General features: G+C 43.3%; 1 protein-coding gene across 1 annotated transcript in view; it reads right to left on the reverse strand.

Annotated features, from left to right (window-relative positions):
• LOC129708036 (potassium voltage-gated channel subfamily A member 3-like) overlaps positions 1-19,433 on the reverse strand; it is a 109,342-nt gene that overhangs the window by 12,056 nt on the left and 77,853 nt on the right. Inside the window, exon 3 of the mRNA XM_055653578.1 lies at positions 8,395-8,462. The gene's annotated coding sequence lies outside the window, so the exon portion shown is untranslated. The remainder of the gene's footprint in view (positions 1-8,394; positions 8,463-19,433) is intronic.

Genomic DNA, 19,433 nt, shown 5'->3' on the forward strand with positions numbered 1-19,433 from the left:
AAAGAGGTTTGGGGATATATTGGCCAAATGGTGTTATGTGGGACATCAATAAACGTATTTTATTCTCCACACACTCCCATCAACACTGCCCGAGCTCTACCCTCACCTACACACCAGGGCTACGTTACAGGGAGAAACCAGGAGTATCCTGAGAAAACTACTGCATATTTCGGGAAGAACATGCAAACTCCACACAAGATGCACACTGAAGCTGTGAGGTAGCATTTCTACCCGCCACGCTATCCTGCCACGCAGTTTGGTGACAGAAAGGTTTAACCCTGGTTGCGGTCAAAGGAGAATCTGTGCATGTGCAGAGCACTGGGCAGCAATGAAACATGCCCCGTGATCCAATGATCATAACTAGGAGCCTTCACCCTTGGGTGCTGGGTATGTGCACAGTCATATCACAGGTCCAGGGCAACACTAGAGATGCTAGGGACAATTTAAACATTTTATTGAAGCCAATTAGCCGACAAACCTGTACGTCTTTGGATTGTGGGAGGAAACCGGATCAGCCAGGGAAAACCCACGCAGTCACGGGGAGAACATACGAACTATGTCCAGACAGCAACCATAGACAGGATCAAACCCAGGTCTCCGGCGCTGTAAGCCAGCAACTCTACCGCTGCGCCACTGTGCAGCCCTATCTTTAATCGGACTTTATTGCACTTCATCCTGCACTAAACGTTATTCTCTTTATCTTGTATCTGTACACTGTGGATGGCACGATTGTAATGATGTAGTCTTTCCGCTGGCTGGTTAGCGCACAACAAAAGCTTTTCACTGTGCCTCGGTACACGTGACAATAAACTAAACTTTATCCTTGCAAGGAGTTTTCCCCTTACTTATTAACAAGGTTAATCTAATTTTGTAAAATAAAGTGAACCTGCGAAAGGGCAGCTCACGTTCGTGGGTGATTTAATTACAAATGGCAAAACCTTTAATTCATTTTGTGTCTTTCCTGTCATCTAGATGCCCCAATTAGTTACATCCAATGAGGCAGCTTCAGACGTGTACACAAGAACACCAGGGCAATCTGCATATGGTATAGATCCAGCAACAGCAAGAAGATACTGGCAGCAGCTGAAAGACAAGCGATGGGAAGATGTAGACTTCCCTGTCTTTAGTTGACTGGTGATGTGAGAGGGTATACACGTGGGGGTAAACAGTATACAGGAGGTCAGGGCATTTGAAGATTGGCATCTCCAACACTCTCTGTCCTATGTCCATATGTCAGCCCAGGTAATGGTCTAAGTCTCAACAACATGAATCAAACTCACAACCCAGTAGAACGCTCCCATCTGAGCTACTGTATATCCGATACCACAAATTAAAGCTCAGCCTCTGTCTCTGGATGGGATTTGCTGTATTAAATTAAACCTCAATTTAAACCAGATCTCCAGACAGATCTGAATTAATTTAATTAACACAACCCATTTATCTCTGAACTTTTTATTAATGCCAATCTTACGATGGATTCAGGGTATTATTTAATTAACAATGAGATTCATATCTCAACTGTACCTGAAATGCCAGTGAGATATGAACACACACGTGCTTATTGTGGTGGCTAAAATCACTCTCTGGACCAATTAAAATCACCACATAGACAGAAAATTAAATGGCTTCTGCTACAACCACAGAAAGGAGCATTTCAAATGGAAGCAATTGTACATCTCTGTGAGCCGTGATGTATTTGTGAAGCCTTTCATTTCATTCACAATTTCTCACAACAGCCATGAGAGGGCAGTGTGGTGAAAGAATCCACGTCACTCTTTGACGAGTTGTACTCAGATTTTTCAATTGAAGACACTGTTAGGGAGAAGGCTCAGGGTTAGCACCCACCTGCTCCCTCTCTTCCCCAGTCTCCCCCACACCCAGCTTCATTGTGATGGATAAATATTTGGGAGATCAATGAAATAATGGTTTTGGGGAACTTGAGCACAGGATGAGTTGGGGCCAGTGTTGATCAGCTGTGTTGACATTGAATGGGGGGGGGGCAGACGAGGGGTCTACCCCTCCCCCTTCCCCTGCTCCTACTTTCTTGTGTCCTTGTGTTTCAGAAAGTTATTAGTCGCTTGTTTTTTCAGAAAAGATCTTTGATGCAAACATGTTGAGGAACTGGGTTCTGAACTGGCATGTTAATGTAGAGAGGACGTTGTTAGGGGCGGCACAGTGACGCAGTGGTAGTGTTGCTGTCTTACAGCACCAAAGACCCTGGTTCGATCCTGACCTCGACCATTGTTTGTGCAGAGATTACACATTCTCCCTGCGTTGGTTTTCTCTGGGTGCTCCAGTTTCCTCCCACGTTCCAAAGATGTACGGGTTTGTAGGTTAATTGGCTTTGGTAAAATTGTCCCTAGTGTGTAGGATAGAATTGTCTATGGGGTGATCGCTGGTCAGCACAGTCTCGGTGGTCCCGTTTCCATGCTATATCTATAAAGTCTAACGTTTATAGTCTAAAGTCTAAAGTCTACATTATAGGGATCTTTGGATATAGATAAGCCCTGAACGCATCCCTTTGGACTCCAAAGACGTACAGGTATGTAGGTTAATTGACTTGGTAAATGTAAAAAAAAATGTCCCTAGTGGGTATAGGATAATGTTAATGCATGGGGATCGCTGGTCGGCGTGGACCCGGTGGCCCGAATATGGCCGGTTTCGCGCTGTATCTCTAAAAATAAAACTAAAAAACAAAAATAAGACTCCATACACTTCCATAACATAAAGTAAGGTCAACCTGTAATTTGGGAATCACAAAAATGGGGGGTGTGAGGAGAACATTAATCTTGAGATTCTCACAGAATATGGAATAATTGAAAGATTGGATGGGTGGGAAGAGGTCAAATAGGCCATCTCTGGTGAAAGTTCACTTTGAATGATATTAGCAATTACTGATGCAATTAAGCACTAATCGCACTGGTGTTAACAAACGCTTCATTTTAAATGGATTTCAATATTCAGTATTGAGCTGAAAATCAGTGTTGCTGCTCACTGGGACTGTATTTGAGTGTCTTTCCATCGCGCATATAATTTCATTAATAAATAATACTGGCATCATGAAATTACAATAAAGTTCTCATAATCATCTACAAAGTAAGAATGCTGTGGAATTCCAGTGAAAAAAAACATAGAAAACATGGAACATGGAAAACATCGAACCAGGCAAGTCCAACAGATTGTGTTGTCAGATTTGTACCAATATTTCATATGTGCTCAAGTTCTTGACTGATAACAACAGTTCCTCGTCTAACCAGATGGGGGCACTTGAGAACAGGACTGCACTTGATCAGATAAAGGTTGGACTGTTGGAAGAATCCTCAATCAGTCAGAATTTTAAATGGCTGAGGTCAAGGTGAAGAATTTTAATATCACAAATTAAACTGAAGAAGGGTCTTGACCCGAAACGTCACCCATTCCTTCTATCCAGAGATGCTGCCTGTCCCGCTGAGTTACTCCAGCATTTTGAATCTATCTTCAAATTATACTTGAACAAGTTCAAGATATCTTCAAGAATTGTGTTAGCTGCTACATGAAAAGCTAACTATTTATCACATCCAAATGTTAATATTTTGTGAACCAGCAAAATGGTGCCACAAATGTTAATTGGTATTTGTTTATTATTGTCACGTGCACCAAGGTACAGTCAACAAATGTGTGTGCGTGCTATCCAAGCATATCATACCATCCATGCTTGTGTATAATCACATCATATGTAGGGACAACAGGTAATGAAAAAGAGGAAGCAAACAGAATGCAGAATTTACTGCTACAGGGAGAGTGCAGTTATAAAGTACACGGGCTGCAACAAAGTAAACTGGGAGACCAGGAATACATCCCTAGCAGGTGAGGAGAGTCCATTCAAGACTCTGATAACAGCAGGGAAGAAGCTTGCTCCTGAATCTAGTGGTTCGTGCTTTCAAACTTTCATAGATCTACTGCCCGATGTAAGAGAGAAGAGGGGATGAACAGGTATGAATGGTCCACGATTATATGGGCTGCTTTGAAATGTAGATGAAGTCGATGGGGGGGGGGGAGTGATCGACGGGGCTGCGAGTACAACACTCGGCACTGTTTTAGGTCGTGCAGTTACATCTGATGACCGCGATGTGCTGCCTCTCAGCCTTGCATCACACAAAACACCGATTCAGTGTGGACCGCTAAAACCTCTCTCCAAAACAACGCAACTACTAAATCTGCCCCGGCAAGCACATAATGAACTGGCTGGAAGATGCACCCTCACCTGAACCACAGTCCCCATTCATTCACAGGGTGTTCTGGTGAATTAATTAAGTGTAAGAACACAGTGTACAGGACTAGTTCAGAAAGCAGACTGCACACATCAGGTTTGATCAGCTTCCAGTGTTCAGAGACGGCATGCTTCGGGAGCACAGTAATGAGGTTGGGAGTTGAACTAGATTCAAAGTGCACGGAACACTGAGATGGAATGTCGCTCACTGCCAGCTGCAACATATCAGCTGATTTGTCAAAGCCCATGGATGATGGGTGTGAATGTACCGCGGGCATTTTAGGGTGGAAAGTTTAGCACCACTTACTGGGTGCAATGGATGACAACAGGAATAGTAACAGAATATTGAGTTTAGTTTATTGTCATGTGTACAAAGGTACAGTGAAAAGCTTTTCGTGCATGCTAACCAGTCAGCGAAAAGACAATAGATGATTACAATCGAGTCATCCACAGCGTACAGATACACAATAAAGGGAATAACATGAATAATGCTTAGTGCAAGGTAAAGCCAGTAAAGTCTGATCAAAGAACTCCAATGAAGGAGATAGTAAATCAGGACCACTCTCTAGTTGATCGTAGGATGGTTCAGTTGCCTGATAACAGTTGGGAAGAAACTATCCCTGAATCTGGTGGTGTGCGTTTTCACACTTCTACACCCTTTACCGATGGGAGAGGGAAGAAGAGGGAGTGGCCGGGGTGCAACTTGTCCTTGATTATGCTGCTGGCCCTTCCGAGGCAATGTGAAGTGTAAGTGGAGTCGATGGAATGGAGTTTGGTTTGTGTGATGGTCTGGGCTGAAAATATTTAACAGAATAACAAATATCTATTTTAAAGAGCAATTGCTTGGAATTTCTGGCAAATTTCTTCAATTCTAAACAAATCTTCTACCATATCAGCTGCTGCCAAGTTTGTGATTTCCACACGCTGGAGGTCAGAGTGTTAGTGCAGACCTCGTCCTTGGGTGCCACCATTGGCATCAAATCTCCCGTCTCCAGGTCCCAGGACTTGGGACAAGGTGCTCCATTTTACTGAGGTACTTCAGACCGAAGAAGGGTCCCGACCCAAAATAGTATCTATTTATTCCATCCACAGATGCTGCCTGATCCGCTACGTTCCTGCAGCAATTAGAGTCAGTCATATACAGCGCAGAAACAGGCCCTTTGGTCCTACTTGCTCATGCCAACCAAGATGCTTCATTTACACGAGTCCCACTTGCCCGTGTTTGGCCCATATCCCACTAAACCTTTCCTATCCACGTACCCGTCCAAATGTCTTTTAAATGTTGTTATAGTACCTGCCTCAACTACCTCTTCTGACAGCTAGTTCTATATACCCACCTTCCTCTTTGTGAAAAAGTTGCCCCTCAGGTTCCTATTAAATCTTTCCCTTCTCATCTTAAACCTATTTCCTCTAGTTCTTGATTTCTCTACCCTGGGTATTAGACTCTGTGCATTTACCCTATCTATTCCCCTCATGATTTTATACACCTCTATAAGATCATCCCTTATCCTCCTGTGCTCCAAGGAATAAAGTCCCACACCGCCCAAATTCTCCCTATGGCTCAAGCCCTCAAGTCCTGACAACATCTTGACTTTGTTTGATGTATTGAGTTATTTAAAAGTTTTAAATGCTGCTCTCAACGTAACACATCTTGGCTTGATTAATAATGGATGATTTGATGGTTATCAACACGAGCAAGGGTTTGAGTTTATCCGTACTTAAACATGGAGATGACAACAACAACTTGAACTTCAGTAATGTATTTAAATAGTAAATGCATCTGAAGGTGCACCGGATCAAATGTTAACCCTGGCCATTATAGAAGAACTGGAGAAGTGGGCACTATCACGACTTCCAAAATACATTTGGACAGATGTATGAAGAGGAAGGGTTGAGAAGGCTATGGGCCAAATACAGGTAAATGAGAACAGTCTAGAATGCCAACATGGCCAGCATGGACAAGGTGGGCCGAAGGACCAGTTTCTGTGCTGTATAGCCTTATCTCTAAGTGACGACTCAACGTTTTTAGGGATAGGTTCTAATAGGTGTTTCATTATTCCATAGAAGCTAACCCATGTAGCTTTCATGGCTTCATATTCATATTCAGCACATGAAAAATGTTGGCCCGTCATGTTGTGCGTACAACATATTTAGATATGTCCAAGAATTCTGATACCATTGTGAGACATGAGGGATAATTTCTATGATAATAAACCATAACTGAAAATGAGGAACTTGGTGAAAGTTACATAATAGGATGTATTTTTTCTTCCTGCTGCTCCCTGCACCATCAGTACTGATGGTCGGTCACAAAGTGCTGGATTAACTCAGCAGGTCCAGCAGCATCTCTGAAGGTCATGGAATTAGCCAAGTTTCAGGTTGGGACCCTTCTTCAATACTGATGGTCAGATGGGTAGCACAAATGCCACTAATGTGTCTGGAAAAGAGTTGTGACTATTGCAGCCCACACAGGGACTTCCAAATGCATGCAACACACTCTGAATGCCATTTCCATCTAACCTTTGATGGTGCCCATTTATAGAGAAGCAGGCTGCCAGTGTGACTCAATGGGTACGGTTTCCATGCTGCCCTTCAGCAAACACCAGCCTCCTCACCCCCACCTCCACCTAATCCTAGAATGACTGGCACCATCTCTTGATACCCACCTGACGTCAACAGCCCTTCACCCCTCCACCTTACAATCTCCTGACTCCACCAGGAACCTTACACTTCCTTATCTCTCTAACTCCCTCGACGCACAGTCTGAAGAAGGGTCTCGACCCGAAACGTCACCCATTCCTTCTGTCCAGAGATGCTGCCTGCCCTGCTGAGTTACGTCGGCATTTTGTGTCTAACCTCACCCATGTCACCAGCCTCCATTCCAAGCCCTCATGCCCGTGAAGTTGACCTTCCAAACACTGAGCACCAACACTCCTGGCATTCTCAAATCACTCTCCTTACGTCCACATCTACCCTGTGCCCATTAAACAGACTCCAAACTAGCAAACCAATACCACTCCACCAACATCCAAAACAAGCTCATCTTCCTACACACAGCAGACTTCAGAAAAACCTTGATCCCCCCCCACCCCCGAACCCTGCTGATTCCTTCTGATCTGTGGCCCTCCCTTATCCCTCCTTCAATCTCCTGGAACAACCCAGTCCTGGGACTGATCAGGTTTACCTGCATTTATTTTGGCCCTGTCCCACTTAGGAAACCTGAACGGAAACCTCTGGAGACTTTGCGCCCCACCCAAGGTTTCCGTGCGGTTCCCGGAGGTTGCAGGTGGTTGCTGGTGGTTGCAGGTAGTGGAAGCAGGTAGGGAGACTGACAAAAACCTCCGGGAACCGCACGAAAACCTTGTGTGGGGCGCAAAGTCTCCAGAGGTTTCTGTTCAGGTTTCCTAAGTGGGACAGGGGCATTATGCTCTATTGATGGGCCCTTGTACTAAACATCCATCGGCCCATGCAAATCATCTCTGGGGTGGATCTTTGGGAGCAGTGATTAGTCTCAAAAGTCTTGTTAAATTCTATTATGGTATTTATTCCAGATGTCTTTGTTGGCTAAATGAAAAATAACATTATGTTGACACTTGACTCTGTGTGGACAGGGTAAACAAACACTTGTCATAAACTCACCAGATATTTAGTGTCTTGCCTTAAATAACTACGTGCCAGATCACTGCAGCCTCTCCTATTAATCTGCAGGAAAGGTGCTGAGGGAGTTTAACACATTTCCTATTCCCAGCAAATTGTATCAACAAGCAAACGAGAAACCAATTACACTTGACTTGAAATAGCACCCTTAGGAAACTTCTCCTCAGTTCCAGTTAAGATTTTTTAAGCAGTATTTCTATAACTATTAACACCTACCAAAGAAATAGATGTGTTTGAATGGCACTGATTTAATAAATTGCTCCTCGTGGTCCAAAAGGAGTCATCTGTTCTCATCCCCTGGCGTAGGTGGAATGGTTAAACTGGCACAGTGCCCTGCATAATGAGAACAGCGGTGAACCACCTGATTCATTTTCACCTACTCTTGTTTAACACAATTAACAAAGCCAGATGGCAGGGCAAGATTTTTGATGCGGAAATTCATAAATAGCTGACATGCCAATTATTGATTCTTGAAAGCACAGCTGTACCTGTCTGGTAACATGGCGTGAATGAATCCTGAAGACCATCTTGGATGCCTTGATGGGTTGGAGGTCACCTAACGATGGACATCAAAAGAAAGATAAAGCTGTTTAAAGCATCCCAGTCATGCAACATGGTCATTCATAAGTGGGAACAATTTGCACAAAATATGAAATGACCCTGAAGAAACATCTAAAAGGTATAAACCATAAAGCCTTTCATATTACAGGTGCTCAATATGATTTTGAATTTAGTTTATTGTCAATTATACTGCGGTACAGTGAAAATCTTTTGTTGCGTTCTAACCAGTCAGCGGAAAGACAATACATGATTACAATCGAGCCAGCCACAGTTTACAGATACAAGATAAAGGGAATAACATTTAGTGCAAGATAAAGTGAGGTAAATTCCGATCAAAGATAGTCCGAGAGTTTTCAATGAAGTACATAGTAGCTCAGGTTGTTGGTAGAATGGTTCAGTTCCTGATAACAGCTGGGAAGAAACTATCCCTGAATCTGAATCTGATTCAAGATGAATATTAGCTGAGAAATGAAGATCCCCAACCTGATATATCTGGAGTGCATTATCTTGTCATTAAAAGAGGCATCAATTAAGATCCACCTCTCCGACCAAATGCAAATGCCATTATTAACTTACGTATCACTATCTTGACAGCTAAAATTTGTGTTGAAATGCATGTATGATCACTATGTTGAATTATGTCCCATGTATGAAAGTGTTGAAGTGTAAGATATGTGTTCAGATACCTATCACTGTGTTCAGGAATACATCGGTGCACCCGCTCTCCTGAGATATGTTGGGTGTATGTTGTTACACTGTGTTGAAATGCACATCACTGTGCTGAGATGTACATGATTCACATACTCCATATAGTGCCCAGAAGTTTGACTTTATGTTCTGTGTTCACAAACAAGTGGACAATTGCTGCCCAAGAATGCTTTGAATTCACAGGCACTCGTTGGCAGATAAATATTTGAATTAAAGAGAAAGAATAAAAGAGTTCAATTTCCCAATCGTTTGTTGAAACAGCTGTGGAATATGAAGGAAGAATCCTTCAAGATAGTTTTTAATTAGTAGGTTCTTGTTTTAAGCCTGGATGTGTGGAATGCAAATGACAGCAGGGTTGGCGGTTTCTGATCTATATGACTGAGTAACATATCCACACAGGGTATGCTCCAGGATGCCTTTAGGTCATGAACATGTGCCCAGGCCCGATGAAACTGGTCAAGTGAGAAGAAAAATCACATCCTCAGGACTTGTGTGCTAATCTACATAAAATTAACAAATCAATTATGAGTATTACATATAAATAATAATTTAATACCGAGAAACTAACTTTGATGAGGTTGCATATCAACATTCAGTTGCTTTCTCTGCCCATCGAGTGGCTTTTCTATAGCACATTAGACGGCACTGCTATATTTATGGAATTCATACTCAGATCAGGCAGATTTATGTGCAGGAAGGAACTGTAGATGCTGGTTAATACCAAAGATAGACACAAAGCGCTGGAGTAACTCAGCAGGTCAGGCAGGTCAAGCCATCTGAAGAAAAGAGATGGCTAATTTATGGGAGATTTATATTCGTCTGAAAAAGGATCTCGACAAAATATAAATTGTTCATTTCCCTCCACAGATGCTGCCTGGCCAGATGAGTTCCTCCAGCACTTTATGTTATCCTCATTTCAGGCAAATATCATCAGCATTATCAGAAAACTCACATTTTTAGACTGAAAGAAGGAAGATTGTAGATAGGTCAAAGATGTCCTATCAAGAGAGGTGAAGTTAGTGTTAGATCAAGTGGACCAGGTCGATGTTTTGGAACTTCAGTAATGTTTAGGTACTATATTTGTTTTTCTCCTTCGCTCCCAGGATGTGGATGTGGATGTCACCAGTAATTTTATAGCCTGGTGCCAAAACACCAAACTCTCCCTCAGGTTTCCAGAGACCTTTGAACTATCTTTAATCGAACTTTATCAGATTTTATCTTGCACTAATTGATATTCCCTTTATCCTGCGTCTGTACACTGTGGACGGCTTGGTTGTAACCATGTGTAGTCTTTTAGTTGAAGATAGACACAAATGCTGGAGTAGCTCAGCAGGTCAGGTAGCATCTCTGGAGAGAGATGGCACCAGGCTTTGAGGATCTCAAATTCTGAGGACAATTAAAGGAATAGGTGACATTTCCGGTTGAGACCCTTCTTCGGACCAGTCTTTTTATTGACTGGATAGAATTGCAATAAAATCATTTTCACTGTACACGTGACAATTCTAAACTAAACTAAATTAACCATGACCTTCGAGAATGTTGTGAGATGCCACCTTCATGAACTGCTGTAAGCTGTGGGTGAAGGAAAGTCTGTGGTGCTTTAGGAAGCAGTTCAGGATTCATTCTCAACAATGATGAGGGAACAGCCAGGACTTGCATAACTCAGAGGGGCCTGAGCTGGTGGTATTCACACCTGCTCTCTTTATCCGACCTTTGGCAAGGAGGGGTGGTTTGGGTGGAAGAAACCTTGACAAGCTCTCTTCCCTGTTACCAGCAATTGTAACTGATGCTGTCCAAGTGTTGAAACATTTCAGATTGCCTCATAAGTACAACAGGAGTGCTCACATTGAAGCATATTCATTAACTATATATGTTATCAAACCCTTTGCTGTAAACTCTCCACAGTCGCCATGGTGATATCAGAGAGACCTGCTGTGAAGAGCTATCACTATGGGAAACATGTCTGGTTGGTCCAAAACATAATTGAATACACTTAAGACTCGAGAAGGAGTTACCAATTGCCACCTACACTTTTGACATTAATTTTACTTAAATTCTTTTAATACATACAGTAAGATGTTGCACAGATGACTGGAACGAACAACACATGTCAGTGCTGGTATGAAGTCTGTACTGTTTTATCATAGTCTGACACTCATATTGTTCCCATTATCATCTGATAACTGCTAATTTCCAGTAATTATTTTATCATTCATTATTGTTTAATGTGACTGCAATTCCACGTTGCATGGACCTTCACCAGCAACAAAATACATCATTCTTAATTCAGAATGGGTGGGATGCCCCGGAGGAGAGGCCATGGCTAGCTTTGTCTGCACAGGACCACAGGAAAGTGAGGGGTAAGTTGATTGAAAGTAAGGTTCTTGCAGTCTTGATCTGGTCTCAATCAGGAAAGGAATGTTTTCGCTTGTGGAAGAGTAGGGAAACAGCGGTCTCCCACCTAAAGCAGTGACAAGGCAATTTTTTGTAACGCTCTTCCTCAAAGGGCAGTGGATTCAGCCTTCGGGTGTTTTCAAGGCAGAGGTAGATAAAAAATGTCAATGATTAAAATGTGAGGTGGGGAGGTGGGGTTTGGTGGTTGGCGAGAATATGGCCTGAGGTTCAGATCAGCCATAATCATGTTGAACTGCAAATCAGTCTTAAGTGGCCTATCCCTTCTCCTGGTTTGGACAGTATGTACAAGGGTCGATACAAGTGCTAGATAATGACCATCTCAAACAAGGGAGATGAACCACACCCTTCGCCATTCAATAACATTACAGTTATCAAATAGTAGGCATTATTATCGAACAGTAGCAGTAATATTCAGACTACAGAAAGTGAAGTGGTACACACACCCCAGTATGCATTGACGGTGCTGATGTAGAATTGGTCAAAAGCTTTGAGTTCTTAAGAATAAATATCTCCAGAAATGTATCCTGGATCAACCACATTGAAGCAAAGGCCAAGAAAGCACACCAATGCCCCTACATCCTTAGATGGCTTAGGAAGCTTGGCATGTCCCCAACAACCCACACCCACTTCTACCGATGCGACGTAGAGAGCATTATAATGGGATGCATCACGGTATGGTTTGGGACCAACTCCATCCAAGACCACAATAAATTACAGAGTGTTCTGGAGGTAGCCCAAACCATGACTCAAACAAACCTCCCTTCCATGGACTCCATCTACACCTCCTGCCTCGGCAAAGCCGCCAGCATAATGAAGGACCAGTCTCGTCCCAGTCACTCCCTCTTCTCCCCTCTCCCATGAGGCAAGAATTACAGGTTGAAAATGCATCCCACCAAGTTCAGGGACAGTTTCGTCCCAGCTGTTATCAGGCAACTGAACCATCCTCTCACCAACTAGAGAGGGTCCTGACCTCCCATCTACCTCATTGGAGACTTTTAAAATATCTTTAATCAAATTTATTAGGCTTTATCTTGCACTAAACAATATACCTTTATCTAATGTACATTGTGGATGGCTTGAATGTAATTAGATATAGTTTTTTCACTGACTGGAAAGCATGCAATGAAAAGCTTTTTATTGTAACACGGTACACATGAGAATCATAAGTAGAACTCCCACCATCAAAATCCCAGGGGTTACAGACACAAGGAACTGCAGATGCTGGTTTACTAAAAAAGACACAAAGTGCTGTAGTAACTCAGTGGGTCAACAGCATAGGTCACGTTTCTGACCCAAAATGTTAGTGGAGTTACTCCAGCACTTTGTGTCTTTTTTTCCCATGTGGTTGCAATAATCTTCAAATTTAGCTGAACCAAGTACATTAAATATTTGGCCTGCACTTAGTGCACCCAGTGATTTATGCCTTAACTCTGCAAAGCTTTTTCCATCACATGTCACACGTAAGAGTGCAACAGTCCACCATCCACTTGTTTAAATGAGCACAGCTCCAAAAACAATCAATAAAGTTGACACCATTCAGAACCATGTAGCCCACTTGATTCACATTGCATTCACTTCCTTACATGGTCAATCTCTCCCCAGATACCATCAGTGCAGAGAGTGAAAGTTACTATGTGTAACGCAGTAGCTCTTTCCCTTTCCTCAACAACATCAACGGTTCAAAACTGAGAATCCCTTGTTAAACAATGCTCTAAGCATCTGCTTTTGTCGAGGATTGAGGCTCACCAACTCCTTCTCAAAAGGTGAATGAAACACACCAGCTTAGACAGCACAGACACATGAATAAAGAACGTTGTTAAATTTTAAGGATTTTATTTATTTCATATTACTCATCGACAGTCAGTCTTCCTCTCAACGTATTGATTTGGTGATGGATATGCAAGGGATGGAGGGAAATGGATCACGTGCAGGCAGAAGAGATTAGTTTAACTCGCCATCATGTTCGGCACGGACATTATGGGCCAAAGGGCCTGTTCCTGTGCTGTGCTTTTTTATGTTTTCCCGGTCCCATAATGTAGACGTGCTGATGGGGATGTACTGAAACCTGCTGTGCCTATAACAAACACATGTGGAACGGGACGCTGCTGATGAAGTGAAAAGATGCACTATTGCACTAGAATATTTGTTCTGATTTAGTTTATTTCAGTTTAGTTTAGTTTAGAGATACAGCACGGAAACAGGCCTTTCCGGCCCACCAGCGATCCCCGCACACTAACACATCCCCGCACACTACATACACTAGGGACAATTTACGATTTTATCACACCAATCAGCCTACAAACTTGTACGTCTTTGGAGTGTGGGAGGAAACCGGAGCACCCGGAGAAAACCCACATGGTCAAGGGGCTGTACGTATAGACAGCACCCGTAGTCAGGATCAAACCCGGGCCTCTGGCACTGTAAGGCAGCAACTCTACCGCTGCGCCACTGTGCCCCCCAAATGGAACAAGTAATCCACAGAATGTAGGGAGAACTGTTAACCCATGTTCAGAAAGCCATGATTTAGCTGATCAGCCAACAGATTTAGGATCAAGGCTGTTGTCTTACTGGCTTGTTGCTGTCGCCGATTAAAAATCTGGAATAAGTTAGATTTGTGCCAGTCAACAAAATGTTCTGAGTGTGATTTAAACCTGCACTGTGTTTCTTTCTACATTTGGCCAACGTCTGATGCCAATCCCAGACTCCCATTGCCAAGGTAAACTTGCTGTATTCTCAATTGAATATGCCTGGTATTGACTCATGACCAATGCCAATATATTGCCGTGTAAACAAGTCCTACACTCTTCTAGGTAGTGACCAGCAAACAGGTCCTACATTGTCCGAGGTACACGGCCCTGTAAACAAGTCCGACACTGTCCTAGATCAAGAGCCCGCAATGCCCAGCAAGCAAGTCATGGATTTGGTATGAACCAACATCTGCAGTTCTTTGTTTCTAGATTTCCCTTAGTCTTTTGATTGTTGCCTGACCTGTGTTAAATTACCATTATTAATATAAAGGGATACATCATGCTGCACATAAGACACACATTCATTTGGATGCACATAAATACAAGTGTGTGTGAGACAGCTACACTATGTCTCAGTCAGATTGCATGGCATGAAATTTTAAACTTGCTTCCCAATATACACCTCTCATAGTTTCCTTCAAAGGAAATGAAAATCAACTATGATGTATTTATAATGTATGATGTATATGATACTGGGAGAGGGCAGCAACATGGGACAGGAATGGTCTAGTTTAAAGCTCCAGGATGCATTAAAAATATTTATCTTCCATAATCTTCTAATGTTATAAAATCACGTAGGCTGACGGTTTGATACATACAGTCACAAAGAGCTAAAGTTATGCAGCACGGAAACAGGCCCATTATCCAACTCAACATACTATGATCAAATCTGTCCAACTTTATGTATCTACAGGTATAGAAAAATAGAAAATAGGTGCAGGAGTAGACCATTCGGTCCTTCGAGCCTGCACCACCATTCAATATGATCATGGCCGATCATCCAACTCAGTATCCTATACCTGCCTTCTCTCCATACCCCCTGATCCCTTTAGCCACAAGGGCCACATTTAACTCCCTCTTAAATATAGCCAATGAATTGGCCTCAACTACCTTCTGTGGCAGAGAGTTCCAGAGATCCACCACTCTCTGTGTGAATTTTTTTTTTCTCATCTCAGTCCTAAAGGATTTCCCCTTTATCCTTGAACTGTAACCCCTTGTCCTGGACAGGCCCAACATCGGGAACAATCTTCCTGCATCTAGCCTGTCCAACCCCTTAAGAATTTTGTAAGTTTCTATAAGATCCCCCCTCAATCTTCTAAATTCTAGCGAGTACAAGCCGAGTCTATCCAGTCTTTCTTCATATGAAAGTCCTGACATCCCAGGAATCAGTCTGGTGAACCTTCTCTGTACTCCCTCTATGGCAAGAATGTCTTTCCTCAGATTTGGAGACCAAAACTGTATGCAATACTCCAGGAGTGGTCTCACCAAGACCCTGTACAACTGCAGTAGAAGCTTCCTGCTCCTATACTCAAATCCTTTTGCTATGAATGCTAACATATCATTCACTTTCTTCACTGCCTGCTGCACCTGCATGCCAACTTTCAATGACTGGTGTACCATGACACCCAGGTCTTGGTGCATCTCCCCTTTTCCTAATCGGCCACCATTTAGATAATAGTCTACTTTCCTGTTTTTGCCACCAAAGTGGATAACTTCACATTTATCCACATTATCCTGCATCTGCCATGCATTTGCCCACTCAACCAGCCTATCCAAGTCACCTTGCAGCCTCCTAGCATCCTCCTCACAGCTAACACTGCCCCCCAGCTTAGTGTCATCCGCAATATGAATACGAATACCCAGCTTCGTATTCTCCAGCTTCTGAAAGCCCGACCTGTGTACAGCCCGCACATACAGATGAGTGTTTGGGAGCTGGGCGGGAGGGATTTGCTGGCTGCTGTGGGGCTGCAGCCAACTCGTGCCATGTGGGAACTCGGTTTGCGGCCGCATTTCCGACTTGCAAAACTATTTGGGTTACGGACCGTTGTCAGGAACAGATCTCACCGCGACCTGGGGAGGACTTGTACTGATCTCAACTCCACTGGCGGCCATCACTCCTCCCCTTGGCTGCCATGGACCTAACATTACAGCAGTGTGATTTCACAGAGCAGTCGATGTCCTCCAGAGATGCTGCCTGACCTGCCGAGTTACTCCAGCACTTAGTGTTCTCTGCAGAGGAGTCATCTGCTATTTTTGGTTTTGCAAACGTTAACCTCTATTTCTAAACTTCACACTGTCTGAGTCACACCATCAGATTGTGGACATGTAACATCCTTCCCAGAACCCTTCCATCAGTTCCTCGTCAATCTGCCAAGGATTATATTGGATTATTAGCTTCACATGGACAAGATGCTTAAATTCCCCAACTCATCACTCCTGTGTTGGTGCGGTTGGAATGGGAGACTCACTACATGGGGATCAGGACATTTTTGGTCTTCGTCCTAAATACTTGTACCTCTACAATTGCACTGATTAAAAATAGCCCAGCCAGGAATTGTGCAGGCAAATACCTTCTGAATACAGGTCGCAGAACAGTTGGTCGATGTAAGGGGAGACCAAAGGAGAAAAGAAAGGTGCACAGAGCACAGAAACAGGTTATTCAGCCCACAATGTCCATGTTAACCCTTAATCAACTATCTAATCATATCCAGCATTAGCCACGAGGCTTTCCATGCCCCAGCAATCAAATGTTCTTGTCCAGATAATTGTTAAAAATTCTGACCTCATCCACTTCCTCAGGCAGTCCATTCCCTATTGCAACCATCAACTGGATGCTCTCCTCAGAACCTCCCACGCCTCATTTTAAACCACTGGCCTTTGACTTTCGATGTCTCGAAAGGGACATATTTCAGCAGGAAATGTTAAGGGGAAACATATCTAATTATCCAGCTGATGAACCCCCTCATAGTTTTGTATTTCTCAATCAGATCCCTCCTCAATTTCCTCAAACCAAGGACAATAAACCCAGCCTGCCTAATCCCCACCTCTTGGTTGAAACTTCCAGCCAAGGCAACATTGTGATAAATGTGCTCAGCACCCTCTCCAGTCAATCACATCCTTCTTATCGAGTGATGAGCGGAACTGTGCACAGGACTGCAAATTATTGTAAAGTTGTACTTTCCCAACTGTGTCCCTATCCTTAGCTTTCAGTTACCTACCCAGTGCCTTTCCTCTACCCTCTTCTGCCAGTCGCTACAGGGGTAGAGCAGTCAAATAGTTCTGACATTTGGCACTGAGAATGATGGAACAAATGATGCCTCAGTGGTATTTCTGGTGTCATCCATGCAGTGGGTCACCAGACCAGGATCAAAGATGGAATATGCCATGAGGGCCAAGTCCAAGGTTAGACAGCAATGGACATTATACTGTCAAAGAATCTGTCAATGTTCCCATTGCCCGTTTACACTGTGTTTGGAGGAGTGAGGGTATTGACTGCAAGGACCATCATAAGTAACAAGTACCAACCTGCTTCATGCATCCCGATCTTGCTGGTCAACGTGCTTGTACTGGGAAGCTGCAAACATCACACGCCATTACTTGGCACCAGAATGGCAGATTAAGTTCTGGGAATTCTAATCCTACAATGCTTGCACACATGTCTCTGGGGTACCTAAGAAATTGTTGTGTCCTATATTTAGCTTATTTATGGGTAGTAGATAGTTGGCATGGCGATAACTGTAGGAAGCCCATTAACTAGGTCCCAGGAGCCAATTTGTGGGCAATTTATGAAAGGAATTATTATGAGAGGGATTTCAAATCTAGAGCTGTTTAAGAAGGAACTGCAGATGCTGGAAAATTGAAGGTAGACAAAAATGCTGGAGAAACTCAACGGGTGAGGCAGCATCTATGGAGCAAACGTAAATAGGCAACGTTTTGTGTCGAGACCGTAATTCAGTTTGAAGAAGGGTCTCGACCCGAAACGTTGCCTATTTCCTTCGCTCCATAGATGCTGCCTCACCCGCTGATAGTTTTATGAGGTACCTTCCATGTGTACAGTGTGCATATGCACAGAGGCTGCTGACTACCCACAATGATGGCAATGGGTAGATGACACATGAAGAACTTCACTGTCAAGATATTGGTCTTGAACATTCTAGTTTAGCTTTAGATTAGTATAGTTTAGTTTCGAGATACAGCGCAGAAACAGGCTCTTCGTCCCACTGAGTCCGCACCGACCAGTGTAACCCTCACACTTACACTATCCTACACACACTAGGGACAATTTACAATTATACCAAGCCAATTAATCTACAAACCTGTACATCTTTGGAGTGTGGGAGGAAATCGGAGCACTCGGAGAAAACCTACGCAGCTCCCGGGAGAATGTACAAACTCTGTACAGACACCACCCGTAGTCAGGATCAAACCCTGGTCTCTGTCGCTGTAAGGCAGCAGCTCTACTGGTGCACCACCATGCCGTCCTTTCCCAGTAGATTAAAACCTATATTTTTGTTACTTAAAGTGGCCCAAAGCCACACAAAGATATGTAAGGGGAATGTGACTGAAGATTTTGGAAGCTTGCGTTTCTTCCCAAAGATATTTTTTTCCAAGCGCATTCCTTGCTCCCTTCACTTCCATTTGATTTTGCTTCCTTCCAATGCCATCAGCATCTGCTCAATCCCCAGGTCTCCCACCTACTGTATCCTACCTGCCCCCAGCCCATTGTACATCCACTACCCTCTTCACCACTGCGCTCTCCGACCACATCCCTCCTTCATTTATTTTTCAGATTTCTCCCTCTAATCTTTTACATCTCTTCTCTCTGACCTCTTGTTCCATTTTTGGATTCCCACTAAACTTCTCTTCAATTAACCCTCCATCACCAAAGGTTCCTTCAACCTTCTCCCCTCTCCATCCTGGGTAATTGAAAGATGAGACTTACAATATGGTTTCTATTTCATTGTCCCATTTCGGTACATATGACAATTAAGCACTCTTGGCTCTTCAGACGAGTCTGAAGAAGGGTCTCGACCTGAAATGTCACCTGTTCCGTCTCTCCAGAGATGCTGCCTGCCCCGCTGAGTTACTCCAGCATTTTGTGTCTGTCTTCCATGAATATCTTGCATTCCTTCACCCACTGTTCATTCTTTAGAAGATTAGATTTTTTTTTTACAATGATTAAAAAGAGACATTATAATACATTGTGGCAACATCATTACAGTACTTCATAATTATTCACAGCTCGCTGGGGATCTCGTGTTGTTTTATCATTTGACAAAGCAGCTGCAGGAGCCAGGTCAGCATGACTTATGTCT

This window comes from Leucoraja erinacea, chromosome 22 (assembly GCF_028641065.1).
Source record: "Leucoraja erinacea ecotype New England chromosome 22, Leri_hhj_1, whole genome shotgun sequence".
Classification (NCBI taxonomy): domain Eukaryota; kingdom Metazoa; phylum Chordata; class Chondrichthyes; order Rajiformes; family Rajidae; genus Leucoraja; species Leucoraja erinaceus.